We start from the raw sequence: 17,395 nt of genomic DNA on the forward strand, positions 1-17,395 counted from the left end.
TACTGCCTCTCACATCAGCATTGCAAATACCAGAACCCAGATTCAAAACACCTTGCTTTTGATTTCCATAGGACTCCTTGCTTCTCATCGAAATGAGGTGAGCCTGGCGTCTAAAGGCTTATTTCAATCTAAAACACAGAACAAGCAGAGCTTATAGAAAGCAGATGGAGTTTGTGAACTAAGGAAGTAATTGATGAAGCATCTTCTGCCTACTGCATTTACAGGGAGTGAAGAGTGGTCGAGAAGCAGTTCCATTGACACTAGCAATATATTAGGCATATATATAAAACATATATATATAACTGACTTGTTCTCTTGTAAAAGCAATTGAATCAGAGTAACAATGAAAAGGCACTCGGCCCCCTGCCCCCAACCCCTGCATGACTGTATCTCACAATTTACTTAACAGTGCCCATGTGTTACAGTGAAAACTTGCTCGGTTTCTAACAAGGATAAGCTACTTCCTTAACTCCCTTGAGCTGCTTGTTTTGGTCCCGTTTTCAAGGCTATTTCATGAATAACTTGAGTTCTAAGTGAAGTACTATTACTTTGCTCGCCTCCTCCTTTTGTATTTACAGAGATAACAAGCATGACTCACATGCATATTAAAACAGTGCTGTCTTCCTGAGTTAATGGCCAGAAAGCCAAGTTGCTTGTGCTGCTGTTCACAGCTCTGCCAAACACCAACAGAAGGAATTAACAAGTTTACAATCAGCCTTACCATTATTTTTTTTCAGCAGTACTCATACAATTAAAATACTATGCTAATTGTATCCTGCTGCTAATGTTTAAGAGAAGTTATGAAATGCAGAACTCTTGTTCTTCTAGACTTGAGTTCTTAAGGAGGAATAAAACCTAAAACAGACTGAGACAGCCATCAAGAGACACATACCCACAGGGGCTTTCAGAAATAAAGGCTCCTTCTTCTCTTTCTACACTGAGCAGGACTGAAGATGCCATCACCTTATAATCAGACCTTAATATAAAGGGGAGTCCCAGAAATTCCAGTCTGGCACCTTTAGGATATATAAAAAGTATCTAAGAGAATACCATCTTTCCTTCTCCGGCAGTTTTTCACTGGGTGTTGCCAAAACTTTGAGAAGAAAAATACTGCCCATTGTAGATTTGTGTTTGGGGTTTTTTTTTCCCCTCTTATAATTATTATTTTGTTTAATTCTGGCTCATTAGGTTTAGCATCCCTGCAAAGTAGAATAGGTGTGAAGAGTCTCCAAAGACAAGAGTCAGAATGAACTGGTAGGTGAATGACTGTGACATGGAAGTTACATCAACCACCAGAAAGTGCATGACTTTGCCAGGCAACCTGCAAATCCCTCCCACTTACTTCAGCTACTAACTGCACAGATTCACCATTTATTTTGAGCTTCAGCAGCAACAACAGAAACAACAAAAAAAAGAGATCAGTGTGCTGAAATTATGCAATTTACTCATCTTATGAGATTTAATTCAATCAAGGTCTACAGTAAGTTTTCATTTCACAGTTGGGAGATGGAAAAGTAATGAATGAAACAGATTAAAGAAGAACACAATTAACTAGACACTGACTCATCAACAACAAAACTATGCATGAAGTAACATCAGTTATTCCTAGTTCTCTTGTGATCAAGTATCCAAACCTAAACCCAAGGATACGAGTATTGTTCCTGGGGAAGGATCCCCATAAAGAGTTGCTCTATACAGACTTAAAAAAAAATCCTGTTAGTAAACATCTGGTTCCACACCCCACACCCCCCCTTAATTAAAAGGAAACAATATTTCAGCAGTTACATCCTTGGAAAAGGACTAAAGTTAATAATTTCAGGCAACATGACTTGAGATGCTTATCTTTTTTCCCCCCTCACAGGTAGCAGAAACAAGGGAAAAGAGGGAGTAAGGTAGCAAAAGCATAAGGACTATGCCATGGATTTATATGGTTAAGGAAAAAGAAAGTATTAAATATACTAAGTCAAACGAAAGCCACAGAATATTCCACTGTCAAAGACAACACTAACTGAATTTCAGTTACTTACTACTGGCAATCTTTCTCTGGATATTTGTTTCCCACTTATTTTTCATTTCAGTGAGCAAGATATTCAGTAACATTAACATTTCTTGTTTCTCACAGGCTTAACAAAGAAAAGCGTCAGATAATAGGCAAACTGTGTCTTACAAAAACTGTGTTTATGCAGCTCAACAAATGACTTACTGAAGCACAGTCTGAAGCCTATTTTTAATCGGCTCCTATATAACAAACGCAGACTATAGAAATAAACCAATCCATCAGTTTCTTGCACAGAGGTTTTATTACTGACAGCACTCTGCATATCACAGATTGAGACTCAGCCTTAACACCAAGCATAGGAAACATGTATTAGTCCCCTAAGGAGGGCTTTATTGAGTCCCCTACTTTGGGAGAGGAAGACGATCAGCTAGAGACCTGCCTTTTAAACATTCAAATATACTGAGCCCAATTATGCAACCTTCGTTCATGCTCATGAATACTTAGATGAATAATCTGGTATTAGTCTGAGCAAGTGCTCATCAACATGATTAAGAGGACAACCACTGGACTCATCATAATTAATGCTGAGTCACACAGACCCTTGGGGAAGAAATAGAAAAATAATTATGGGCCAGATATAGTTCAATTTATATTACAAAGTTTAAAGATTTCTTCGAATACTTGTTTAATGTAGTTTTTTTGAACAGGTTTTTGCATGAGGACTTCCACTAGACTAGTAAAGCGTGCTTGGAAGGATACTTGATGTCAAGAGGGAGATGCCTGCGGAGTGAATAAATGGAAAGAGCACTTACATTTTTGGTTACAATTTCAACTGCATCTTTCGTCTTTATTGCTTTGTTGAGGAAAATGAGTAGGAGAACCTTTTACCGTCCCTGTCTAATCTGAAATGCAGGTAACTGCAGCTCCTGGATGAGTGGCTAAATACTACTTAGCTGCCAAGAATAACTCCTGCAGCAGATAATCTGTATGAAATCAGAGGCAAAGGGGTTTCCATGAGAGAAGGCGCTCTGGGGTAAACTACCCATTCCTATTAACTGCATGCAAATCAAATGGCAGCTGAACCACAGGCTGCTGGTCTGGGGTGGTAGCACAGTGTTGGTTAAAAAGACCCATAAATGATGAGTAGGTAACTGTAGATTAAAGACGTAAAAAACGGGTGTTTCTTTTCCTACCGGAAGCAGCGTAGTCTGCTTGCCTTGTGCACCCCACGCTCTCAGTACATCCAACTTAGCTGTCCTATGGTCTACAGACTACGTTTGTGCGAGTGTACTATCTGCGTGGAAGTCACATGCCCTATCAACACACTGCATACCAACACTGACAAGACAGAGGGCACAGGGGAAACCACTGGTTAGCTGAGTCAGACCCTTTCTGCAGTTAGGCTGGAGGTGCAATTACAAATAGGTATCTTCTCAGAAGTCTCATTGCGCTTTCACTGTCCATCTACCAGGCACAAATCCACTTCTGTTAACAGCATTCAATTACAAGAGCTGGAAGACGAGGCAAATAAGCTTTGCCTCCCTAATTGTTATGTCTGACTTCTATTCAGTTGCAAAAACCTATCCTTGTGTTTTCATATTATTGAAACAGTGATGGTGGAAGGTTAAAAAGCGAGTAAGTGCATTACAAAGAGAAGAGGTGGTAATGCAGGGAAAAACCAGGATGATGACTGAAAGCACTAATTTATTACAAATTTACTATGCACAATCCTGCAATTTCCAAAATTAGGATTCATTTGTGGCAACATCTCACAGAGGATGGATTTGCTACCCGCCCCCCCCCCGCCCCCCCCCCCAAAAAAAAAGAGTCACTGAAAGCAGAATTAGCAGCTCAGTTGTGTCCTCTTGTTGAATCCAGATTTAGGAATAAAAACATTGACATCAAAAGCCCCTCCCTGTGTATAGAAACTGCTAATACAATTAGCAGCCTATTAAAAGAAAGCTTTAAAATACTGTCAGACATATTTTAGCAAACAGTGGAGATTTTCTTTTTAAATATTTAAAGAACTGATGCCAGAAGAGTCAGCATTAATTTCATCAGATTAAAGTAAATTTACTGCAGCTTGTCTTTTGATTCTTTAGAGAAAAACTGTGTTTGTTGAAGCTAGCATTTCTCTGCCTCCTTTTTATATAGCCAATATTAAAGTAAGAGTATTTTTGAAGCAAAGTTCTTTATCAATTGCCTTATTTACAAGTTGAATTGTAGTTAAATCACTGCTGTTTCATATCCAAAATATGGAATTTCACTTCTTAGAAGCAACTTTGTCACCATAACTCCAGCCCCCCCGCCAATAATGTTTGAAATTCCTGTTCAGAGACTAATAAACAAAAGAAAATTTCTGAAGGTATAAACTGTTGCCTGTCCAATCTCAAAACAAAGATGAAAATGTGCATTTTTTACCAGGGGTAAAAAAAAAAGAAAAAGGATTTTTCTATCCTGGTTTTGGTGATACATGAGTAATATCAACCTCTATAAACTAAAAAGAAAAGAAGTCTTCACCAAACAAATCAGGTCTGAAAGAAATGACACCTGATAGTAAAACTTCAGCTGCTTACTTCAGCTTCAGGTAGATCACTTTCTGATTTAGCTTAGGGAAATAGTTTGTTCCTTGTTTTAACCAGTGGAAGGCGTATTTAATTACCTGCAATATCTGAGAAGCCAGTGAATAAACGTATATTAAAAATTACCCCTAAAAAGGGTTTGGTACTGACTTACTGACATTTTCTAGCGTGTGATGTCCGAGGTCAAACCCAGAAAGCTAGCCAAGCAACATATAAATTTGGAGAACAGCCCACAGTATCGTAGCTTGCATGGGGCGGGGCGGGGTGGGGGTGGGGGGGGGGGGGGGGGGAAGGAGGGGGCATGGGGGGAAGAGGGGGTAGAAAAGCAGAGAAGGAATTAAGCATAAGGTAGTGATATATCATCTTTATACCCTCCTGACTGTTGAAGCTTTTAGCTTCAGGCACTACTCCAAGTTAAAGCTAGAACACCCTCCCGGCTGACCTAACTTTCATCAGCTGCTAATGGATCTGGCGGATACAGCTCTGCTTTCCCTACTTCAAAGCCCACGGTGGTCTCATCGCATCTCTGTACACTCACAACATGAATACTGCATGGAGGTAAGTGTGGAGATCCCGAGGTTGGGCATGGGTAGCATATATCCAAAAACCACACAGCCGATGATCTGAACCAGCTCCTGTGCATGCCGAACATCCATTTCTGTACGCCTGCACAGTGGCACAAGGCACTGAGCCACAAACACATGATTTCAGTATTCATTTCTGCAATCATACAGATTTTGAATCAACCCCAAACTAGTATGATTAACACTTTGGTACAATGATGTTATAAAGGGAGGAAACACTTTTGCCTCATACAGAGGATAAAATGGGGGCGGGGCGGGGGGGGAAGAGACAATTGCCGTACTCAAATTCATTTGCTTAAGTTTCCTATCTTTAAAGTAAATAACATTAATGTTAATTTAAATGCTGTGGGATCCTATCCAAGATCCACATTTAGGTTCTTAGATACGCTACTCCAACTTACTTATTGGCAGCTACACTAGCTATTCAAATTAAGTAAATTAAGCGAGTAAAACAAATTAAGGCATTACTATAGAGTATTTAGATCAAATTACCCAGATTTAGCAAGCATATTCAATACCTGGTAAAACTGACTTTCTTGTCACCGCATGAGCCAGTGAAGTTGAGAGGGATCAGACACAGGATCCCTACAGCCTACCGCAGCTCACCCACACAGGTGAGAGAACCTAGCCCAAAGAGACTGTGTAGCTCATGGTGATCCACGGCGGCACGATTTGGGCATGCTAACCACTGCTCTCCATTCATGCCTCTGCGCTGTAAATCGGATGCAGGATCATCCTGGGACAGCTCATGACGAGAGTGCTGCTGCAAGTGGGGCAAGGGGTGCAGAAGCTGGGGCACTGGACAGAGCCACAGTCCAGCATGCTGTAAAGGAGGGAGAAAAAGCTCTACCTTTGAACAGTCTCCCAGCAACAGTTTTGAGCACTTTTCCAGCACTGTTCTTCATTTTGAGGTCTAGTTATTAATATTTCAGACCTACCCGTTGGTCTCTAACAGCACAGGTCTCTGCATAGCAAGATGCTGTAAGAAGATGAAAGGCAGCACAGACTAATGCTCGGAATGGGAAGATTCCCTTGAAACAGAAGAAACATTTTAAAGGGCGTGAGCCTTTCCCTTATTCTATAATTGGTTGTGTTACAAAAAAAATTTCTGTGAAGTGCAGAGGAAAATGCTTTGCTCAGTTACTGATTTTATTTATAACCTGTAACAGTGTTGGCACCCCTAACATATCATAACAGTGAAGATTTATCCTTGTTACTTTCATTACGTTCATCTGCTGATGCAGTGAGGCATAATTAGGAGATGGAGATGAATACAGATGTCTGAACTTTGGGTGCGGTAGGGTTCTGGTTAAGCACATTTTTATTCAGCCTTTCAAAGTATCTATGAACTCCAGTTTCTAAGACAAAATTACTTCATAGTAAAAGCATGCATTACATTTTTGCTTATCATAAGGAAGAGATAGTTACTGTCCCTTCTTTTCATGTAGCTTATAGAAGGGATATTTTGTATTTTGTGCAATGCCGCCAACTGCACACCCAAAATTATGGCATTGTCTTCTGTTTGGTTCCTCAGCCACTTGGAAATACTTATTTTTAACAAGCACTGTAGTAAAATTCCCTGGAACTCTGCAGCTGGTGTAACCCTGTCTCTGCAAAGTGGGTGCTGGAAAAATGCAACTGAATCAGGAAGTCTGTACTCCACAGCCTTCTTAACCATGTTTTATCCAGCTGTATGAAGCTATGTCAAATAATGATTCCATCTGATTAATTCCATGATCCATAGTGCTGGAGAAAACTAAGACTCTCCCAAGAAACTCACCAAATTTCAAAAAGCCTAGAAGTTCAAAAGGAGTATGGAACCACATCAAAAAAAAAACCAGCAGTGTAACAGTTCTTATTATCCTCCTCTTACACCCTTCATCAGAATACAACTGCACAAGATCTGACAGGGAGAATACCCAAGGTGAAAGACAAAAAAAAAAAAGAAACAGAAACCTTAACATGAAGAAGAGATCTAATTGTCAAATCTAGAATGGCACCAAAAAAAGAAAAAAAAAAAAAAAAAAAAGACATGTTTAGGGAAAAAGCTTATTTGGTACCCTATAACTATGTCATGTTCGAAGAATAATGACTTAATGAGACCATCCAAACACTGGAGAAGCATTACTAAACAAAGCTATCTTCAGGGATTAACCCTTACTTTAAAAGTAGGTTCTTGACAACTCAGCCTACATATCAACTATATCACTCCCTTCACACACGTGTTTCTACCAAACCCCCTCCAAGGCATATTTATTTAAATTTCCTCTCACTGTGGTAGCTTCTTATGAGAAATCTAATTTTCATTCCTTTCCCAAGAGGAAAGAATTCGTAAAATCTAATTCTCATGTAGTTTGGACCAGTAATGCAGGACATAATGAAAAATTGCATTAAAATGTTGAACAGCCAGAATTTGATTGCATTCTATGTTGGCAAGGTTTCTGTAGATGGTGTCTGTTTCAGTACACCCAGACGGTTATAACATCTGCTTGGGATGCGTTCATAAAAGGTTGTTTTCTACTGCATATCCTAGTCAGTAGATAATAAATTGAAAAAGACCTACTGGATCACAGAAATGCATCCCAATGTGAATTAAGGAGTAACTCTAAATAGTACTGACTTCAATGAAGAAAAATTAAAAATACTGTTGTTACAGTTTTCTTATTTGTCAGATGGGCAAAACACCACCCACATTGCTGATTCATATGGTATTATCAGACAGCAGTGCACAGGAACCTCCACAGGAAGACCACAAAAGATGACGAGCGTCCAAAAAGGGACAGATAGGCAGAAGCATACCAGCAACAGCATACACACACCACCGGAATCAGGAAACGATGGAGCTAGCGAGTGAACCTACAGCTTCTCTCAATCATTAATATTAGATCCTCAAAAACCTACTACTTCAAAATGTACTTTTTTTTTTTCTGAAACAGAGATAAGGAAAGTTATGTAATTTTTCACAGGAGGGAGTTGCTGTTTAAAACATTTTGCAATGCAATGAATGAGTACTCTGCTACGGCAAGGGCAGCCAGTGCAAGTCATTGTTTATGACACAAGAAGGACATGAGCTACAAGGCTGTACTGCCATGCCCCTCTCTGATTAGGATGGTTTTATTTATAAATATTGCCCTGCAGAAGAACTTTTTGTTTGAAATGAGGCCTTTCACGAGTTTAATAATGAGGTTGCACAATTGGTTTTCCTGGTCAGTGGCACTAGAAATACCCGCAGGTGAAATTAAAAGAATACCAATTGGGAATTCTTCGGAAAATGGCTTGGGAAAATGCCAACAGGTGTTCAGATTCCTCTCTAAGAGCAGGAAGACTTGGGTTGCAAGCAGTGAATGAACTGTGTACAACACAGCATCATTACATGAATTCTAAAAGTACACACTTCTAAAAACTAAGAGGCCTACACATATAGACATACCCCCTCTGAATCACAAAAGGGACCTTAGAAACTTCCTGACCATACTTTAGAAACCACCTGCACAGTCTATGTTCTCCCTTGCAGAAACACCTCACTTACTCTCAGTGTACAGGCTCCTTTGCAACCTCTGAGAAGATCTGTCCCTTCATGCATTCCTCAATTCCCTCATACATATCCTTAAACACCTTCCCTTATGAGGAAGTTTGAATCAGACAAGTAACTCCAACTTTCTTTAATAAAAAACCATTTTATACTGCATACACCACAGTACATACATTCACTAGACAAACATTCTGCGTTTCTTTTAGTGATGTCTCAGTCCAATACCAATGGCTCCTCCATCATCAAAGAACCACTTAACTTCTACTGAAGATGAGTTTTCAAAAGCTGCTTGCAAAGTGGCAAATGGTTGAAAAAACACCAGCTTTTTCAAAAGAGAATAAGTATTGAAGTTAATTTCTTCCACAAATTGTTACTGCACATCTAAATTAAAAAATCCATAAAATATTTCTGAAAAATGTCACCACATTTCATTCTGTCCCATGCCCTTCTTTTTATTTGCAGACTACTTAGCTGCAAGAGAATTTATAATACTGGGTATGCTTTTGCACTGTTTTGAATGGCTTTATTTTCAATCCTTCATTTTTACTTTCAACTTTTCAAAGGTCAAGGCAGTATTTAAAAGTTCGAGTGACAGAGAAAGTAAAAGAAAGAAAAGGAGGAAAAAATAACTAAAGGAAACCCATAAAGTTCTAGGTTTACGATAAAAAGTAATTAAAGCTTTACTGCAAAAGATTTCAGCTTTCAAGTCCTTCTTCAATCCAGAGTTTGAATGAAAGCATCTTTAAAAAAAATGCATAGGGTCAAAGGAATCATAAAAAAGTACAGGAAAATTTCTCAAAAATATTCTGTCCCCAAAATCAGTTTTATCTGATTACACGGGGGGGGGGGGGGTGTTGCCCGTGTAGTCTAAGAGAATACTTAGTGAATCCTGTGGGTGTAAAAACTACTGAATGCCTGTTTCATACTCAGCAGATTTCTGCTTTAAATGATCCTTGAAGGAGCCTTGAGTAATGGGTGATAACCATGTTTCTCCAATTCCAAGCACAAAGTTGAGCAGAACCATCAGTAAAGAAGAAACTACTGGGCTACATCAAAAATAATTATAATTGACTAAACAGGCACTAATAAAAGGGCATACATAAAAATCTAATTTCCACTTCGTTCTAAAGCTCTTCACAAATGCAGTATGACATAGGGTAGCCCATAAATGGTACAGTTAGAAAAAACAAGTCTGCAGTCAGACTTTCCAAAGTCAAGATGATGCTTTTCTTCTACAACACACAGAGTAAAATCTCTAGATAGATAGATACAGACCAGATAATGATTCACATTAAATACCATCCCTGTGTTTTCCTATTCTTTGGATAAACAGAAACAAACATCAAAATGGCCATGATGTAGTGTAATCAACCCTGAACGCCACGATAGGATTTATGAGGCTTACATAATGACTATGTCAATAGCTCTTCCTCTGTGGCACATCCCCACTGCTCCTCCACCTGGCATACGGCTGTGCTGGAGTCCAGGAGGGAGGCAGGTGTGCCCAAGGCTTCTTTATCCTCCAGTGATAGGCAGTTACCTTTTCATCCAACCTGTACAATTGGCAGGATTTTGTTTACAGCTGAAAAAAATAGCTGGATAAAAACTGGAGACCAGATGCAAAGAACGTCTTCACACATTGAGAGCATTCATCTACCTGCTTGTACAGCCAGCAACACGTACAGAGAGCTTAAGTTCTCAAATGAGTGGTCACAGTTTACCAAACAAAAAATATCTAAAAATAGAGAGCATCTCCAAACACAAATGACTCGGGACAGTTTGCATTTTGGAAATTTTCAAGTAACACTACAAACTAGCAAAACATGTACATGCAACCTATTTACTACACTGTATTGACAAATTGGCTTAGAAGGTTAACAGCTCAACAAGTAAGCCAAATTTTAACTCTGGACAGTAGGTCACATTAAGAAAAATGGAAAGTCATCATCATGAAACAACCTTAATTAACAAGAAAAAGCCTTAATCTTAACAGCTTTTCCACAGTATCATTTGCCCCAGCCAAGTGCCCACAAACCCTTATATATGATAGGGACTAAGGAAATGGAGAGACACGAGAGGTAGAGAAATGTAGGAAGGATTAAAAGCAAGTCTTGGTAGTTACTACCCCTCCAACCCAATATTAAGCTCTCTCTTGTCACGCTTGAGACTGTTCACAGAAGTGACTCGCTCACAATAAATGACTTTCCTACCTACCCAGTATCTTAGGTCCACCATAACATTAAATGATCTACAGTCAAGATCCGTACACTTTTTTGCCAAAGCTGAAGCATGCAACCACAGCCTTGTGTTTGACTGTTATAAAAGCTATTAGAAAAAATTAAAATGTAACATGACTAATGTCATGCTTAGATTTCCCTTTGCTAACCTCCTCTTCCAGAAGCAAAATGTGGGACTCTTGCCTCATGCCTCACCTCTATGCAATCACCCAAAGTGAATACAAAGTCAAGAGTGGAGCTGCATGGGCCCATAGTCTGAATAGGCATGTGATTGGACTGATGAGGTGTGAATATGTAATCAACTCTTCATGTGCAGACTTCATACCTACTTTAACGAGGGAAGAAAAAAGAGCAAAATAATCTTTCAGAAAAAGTAGAGAATCAAAGGAACGACGTGAATACCTCTATCGGGCAATGCATCCCACAACACAAAACAAATTAGACTTAAGAAAAAAGGGGAGGGATGTTGTGTTTTGGTTTGTTTTTTTAAAACAACTCTTTTGACTAACATTAGCTTATTTTCTAAAGCAAAGCTGAATTTTATTATACAACAAAGCCTTCTTGCATCTGAAGACATTGCAACTTTTACCATATAGGGAGTGCAAACTGAACAAGAGACTGACAAAACCTGCAGAAAAATATGGTCCATTTTAGCTGAAGATTTCTAACCCACTGCAGTGAACTTTATTTCAAGCAACTTTTGTGTGTTACTAGAAATGAACAATGAAGACATAGATTCCAATAATTTTTAGTCATTCTACGTAATATAACTGGAACTTAACTAGATCCAAGCTCCCCAGAAAAGTTTCCTGCAGGAAGGAAGTATTTTTCCTAAAGTTTCAGAGGAAAATATAACAAAAATATTTCAGTCTGAAATTACTTCAGAAATAAATGCTGGATAACCTTAGCATGTCTTCTGTAGAAATTAATGAAATAATTAGAAAGCTATTACCGTGAGATATTTTCCTCTAGGAAATACTCATATATGGTTATGTTTATATATATTCTGTATAAAATTATGTTGTATAAATACCTATATTTACATAACAGTTACTATGGAGAAAGTCAGAACCATTCCAAGAGTACAAAATCTCATTACCTTAAAATAAATGCCAAACTCCTATTACATACAAAAGTTGCCGAGTGTATTTCACATTGTCATTGTCAAAGAGCATGCTCACATGAATATTGCCTTTCAGACACAACACACTCTGCAAGCAAAATAACTAAGCGACAAACATATCTGAAGTAAAATAGTCAAGCAAAAAGGAAACAAAAAAAATGCTAGAAGCCTGTTTTCATTTATTTATGGTCATTTATCCAGTGTATGAGTGATCATAAAATCTACAAGAATCTGCCAGCATTATTATCACCCATTCGTTCTCCACACTAGCAGAAACAGTAAAATGGTGGAACTGGAAAGATAAAACACGGACATCACGTCCCACATGAGTGCTTTTGTATATGACTTATCACTTCCCGTTAGCAAAAGGCAGTTAATCATTTAAAATGTCATATTTTTAAAAAAAAGAAAAAAAAAGAGCTTCACTTGAAATATAAAAGGAGGAAGGAAGAAATCTTACTGCACTGCAAAAAGAGTAGCTGAAATTTAGTTTTCAAATTTATGTTGAGCTGCAGGCTAAGACACTTTCCTCATTTCATATCCATGAAATTACCTATTATTTTACTGGGGAAAGGAAGAGTGTTCATTTATCTGTATGTTTATTTTAAATAAAGTATTCTCAGCTTTTCATGAGAACATTCAACCCTGCTTGTCTAGCTTATTTCTGATACACAATCATTTTTCCCTCCCATACTTGGAAAAATATCTGAAACACACACTTCTGTTGGGGTAAAGTATGAAACGGTTAAGTAGAATACAACAGAGGAAACAAGCAACTTACAAATCCACTGGAGCAACACAGACAAATCCAAGAGACCTCTGCTCTAAACAGGGAGCAAGTAAATGAGTGAAGAACTGGTAGAGAGAGGACAGGATGTAAATTACTGCATGTATGGGGCTTCAGAGGTTTTTTTTAAATTTTATTCAAATATAAAGGAGGAGAAAGAAAACAGCAGAGGGTAGGACAAAATGGTAAGGCCATAGGTAAGTAGATAAAGACCTGCTGAGGTCAAGTGTAGGGAAGACTGAAGAGGTGCCAGACAGAAAGGCAGGGCATGAGGAGTAAATGACTGACACCAGGAGACTGATAAAAAGATGAGAAAGACGGGTGGGGAGGGGCTGGGATCCAGCTAGGATTGTCAAAGTGCTCATGAAGGACTCTCTATGAAGTGCTCAGGAGGAAATTGTTCATGGCTTTACTGGAGCCCCTGAAGCTCACTGATCCACGTCCTCACAGAAGGAAACACAGCTATCAGGCACATGGGATTTACCTCACATTATGGCTCCTGAAAGAAACCCACCAAACTATATTCAGTTCCTGTATCTGAATACATGTTGTTAAAGGACCACAATACTTTAGATATAACTATACTGTCTTCCATGTTGGCTGGCTCTGCAGCAATCTATTTCTTGCCAAAACAATGCATCTGGAGCTTCCCTGTATTAGAAGCATTTAACTCTTCTGCAAGGCTCCTGTTTATTGGGTAACTTTTCTTTGGTTTTGAGCGCCTGGAGAAGAACATCTGAGTACTTAAATGCTAACCGAGCTCTATGATACATTAAATACTAACAAACACTATTAATATAAATCCCTTTTTCTTGTAACCTGCTTTTAAGCCCTCTGCTCCAGGTTTGAGATGCTGCAGGACGGCACTGTTTGGGTTTCTCCATCTGCTTGAAGAGACACTTGCTTATCCCTGTTCCAAACCAATAAGCACTTCATTTCACCATCCCAAGAACATCGCTTTTGCTTTAAATAAAAAAAACCAAACCAACCCATCCAAAACAACCAATATCAAAAACATATCCCCCAAAAGGCCAGAAATCCCACACATCCTGCATCACCTGACAGTCAATAACCCTCCCAGTGTTTGCACACTCCTGCTCTGGATTCAGTCCTTCACACTCTTTGCATATGAGATGAGGTGTCTGCAGGAGGCCCTTTCCTGCAACCTGGGTTCAACATCAAATTTCACCAAAGAGATCTAGAACACTTAATACCCCAAACTGTTTGCCTGAGATAAAAATTTATGCAATGTGACTCCTTACGCACTCCTGTTGTCCTACTTCTGTCTGTATTTTTATTTGTCTGCTCCAGTTGATTTGTCTGACTTTGAAGAAAGGAGCTAACAAGGTAAACATGGACTTGAAGATAATGCCAGTAAGATTTTGGACTTTGAAAGCATTTCCCATATCTGCTTATTTTTACTGCAAACATTCCCCAAAGGGAATAGGCATAAATACAGAAACAACTTCAGCAGAAAACACTTAGAAACTTAACAGCAAATGTCTAGGTATACAATAAAACTTGCTTTTATGTTTTCAGCCTCTTTAAAAACTTCGTTGTAGCCTGTTCTGACACGGTTACTGACATTAGTTATCTTGTTATGAATATTTAAGAAGTCTCACAGGAAATTATGGGCATGGGATTCAAGTAAGATTTCCTGCCTGTTAATCACCATGGAGTGACACCTTCCTGATACTGTCTGCTACAGCAGAGAGGCAACTTGTCTTTTAGAAGTTACACTGAAAGGGAATACTAGTAGTAGTGTTTAGTATGGTAATAGATTTATATGTTTAGTATAGTAATAGATTTGGTAGAACCTCTTAATGACAAGACAGGGGGAAAAAAAAGCCAACCATGTATACTCCCCACCTTCAGCAGTATTAGACATGTTTTAAAAAAAAAAAAAAAAAAAAAAGGATAGAAAAGGAGAAATGGACACTACATTATCTGAAGGAAAGACTTCTAAGCCATTATGAGGAACACTGGGAACGTGAAAATTTAGAAGATTAAAATGAATGGTCTGCTTATTTCAGTGTTTGAAAGGAATGACAGAAGCAAGGATACAGAGTTCAGCTTTCTAAAAAGACAAATTGTAAAAAAAAAAAATAAACCTGTATTTCAGTTTTTTAAAAAAGTGCAGTTGAATATCTGTGGTTACACGAATTAGTATTGTACACTCACAAAATTTTGCAAAGACAGGCAATTTTGAGAATTGCTTATGAACATTTTATAAAAAAAAGAAGGCTTTCCCGTATTTCATAAAATACTTCTTCCTCTAAAATTCAAGAGTCATATGAAAACTTCACAACTTCTAGTTAAAAAGCAACGGAAGCACAATAACATTTACCCGAAAGGAAACAGTCCATAAGCCACCATTTCCTACGACAGACAAATTCCTAAGAGAAGAGATCACCCTGACCCATTATCTTAAACCTCAGTAGAGCTCATACTCTGAAGTTTAACACAAAAAAGAAGTGTATTTCATGTTATAATGCTCTACCATCAGTTCTGAGATATTATATTCTAAACACTAATAGCTACATTTCTCAACTGACTTTTATTACTGATAATAAATCTTTCAAAACAACCTACATTATTATAATAGAGACAATACATTTCAGTCTCTGCCTCTTTAGTTATATTACTGACTACAAAGCCAACACGACTCCACAAGAACTTGTTAAACTTAAAACTTGCCTCTTGCTACATTGATTGTATTAAAATAATCCAACCTAGATGTTGTTGTGATGTTGTACACCACACAAAGATCACAACTGCCTACTTAACTAACTGATATGAGAGCACATCAAATTGCAGCAGCATTCAGAGGTTCGGAACACTCCAATTTTAATAATACCCAGTTAAAGGTAAGAAAATTGGTACGGTAAGAGAAAAGCATTTCTACTGTAGCCCCAAAGTCTACTGCAGAACATGACAAATAAATTGTCACTTTTCTTTAGGCCCAACCGCATCAATACCAGCTTGAGCTGCAGTTTTCTAAACTCTTGTGCAAAACCAACTACTGTGCTAAAAATATGTTATTACTCAAACTTTGAGATATTCTCTCCAGAGATAGGACTTCCTGATAGGAGATTCAAATTAATAGGAAGTGCCCTTCCTGTGTTTTCTAGGCTGTTAGGCTAATGAGTTTGTTTTCAACTGCCTTAAAAAAAAAACCAAGCAGATTAACCAATTGACTGGTGTTCACTGCTTTAAAGTGAAGTGACCTTGTATACAAAGTCTAAGTGTAGTAGACTGCAACCTTCTCTACTCTGCGTCGATGCTGTCGCAAGTTTGTTTTCCCCCGTATTTCTGAAGGAATTCGTACAGCAACTGCTTTGAAACCCTGTCAGTTGGTGACTTCTATTTTACTCTGCACATAGTCCCATTAGAAACTGATGGGAATGCCTGTGAAGGAGCTGAGCACCAAGATAGACTTCCACTTTCAGAAAAGTTATTTTTATACAGAGAAAGTGAACAGTTCTGGCCATGTGTATACAGCTATGTCAAACCTAACCGACTCACTCCAACTACATAAAAACACTATATAACTTCAGCACTCTTAACTTAATAACTACAGAAGATATACTCTGTAGTATAACACAAGGAAAAGAAATTCCTGATTTAAGATTAGGAATTCTAGATACTACAGCAAAGTCACAATCAATACTAATTTTGAAGAAAAAATGATTGTGCTTTACAACCAACTCACTTTTCAGGTCAGTATGCTGTACGCTTTGTGCACAGCAAGAACATGGAGCCAAAAGGCTGAAATACACATGCAAATGCAGTTTTCTTTTTAATACTAATGGCACATTTGATTTTGATTCATGAGGGATGAGGGGAAACTAGACAGCTCCAGCATGCAGTCAGACTAGGAAGTTCAGCAGTCTCTTTTAACAATTAGGACAAGTTTTTCATTCTTTTTCCTGTGCACAAAAAACCCCACCCACCATTAAGGAAGGTTAACAACATCGATTTTGGACAGACAGGATCCTCCTGACTTCCCACTGCACAAACTGACTCCTGCAAGGCTCTGGTTATTGCAACATTACATCACCAACAAAGCAATGACCATCTACAATGACTTTGGCATATCCAAATGGAGAAACAAAGCTTCTTTAACCTGGTAATAACCTTTATCTTTCTTACTTCTAAATTAGATGCCTTAAAATATATACAGCAGTTCAGTTCTAATAATTAAACTTCATATATGTAGACACAAAAGATTTTCATCTTAACATAAGTTTATTTCATCCTGTCTTCGCAAGCTAACGGAAGCTTACTTCTTTATCGTCAGTGTCCCTGCTCTTTGATAGATTATGATATTTTTATAAAAATAGAGTAAAAGAACTTTTGAGTAATTCTTCAGAAAAAGCATTATTTTAATCCAGGTTTACTAAATTATCATTAAATACTCGTTCACAGGATTGAAAAATATGAGCCCTCCACTTGTGAGAGACCTTAAACTCTCTGCCTGACAAAGTTGCTGATCATGGCTCAACAGTAAAAATCAGGATGAGTTCTCAGGAACTGTTATTAAACAAAAGT

At 38.2% G+C, this 17,395-nt stretch overlaps 1 protein-coding gene across 1 annotated transcript in view; it reads right to left on the minus strand.

Annotated features, from left to right (window-relative positions):
• GNAQ (G protein subunit alpha q) overlaps positions 1-17,395 on the minus strand; it is a 128,829-nt gene that overhangs the window by 68,514 nt on the left and 42,920 nt on the right. The gene's annotated exons all lie outside the window — the stretch shown is intronic.

The sequence above is a fragment of the Pelecanus crispus genome, chromosome Z (assembly GCF_030463565.1).
Source record: "Pelecanus crispus isolate bPelCri1 chromosome Z, bPelCri1.pri, whole genome shotgun sequence".
NCBI classification, from domain to species: Eukaryota; Metazoa; Chordata; class Aves; order Pelecaniformes; family Pelecanidae; genus Pelecanus; species Pelecanus crispus.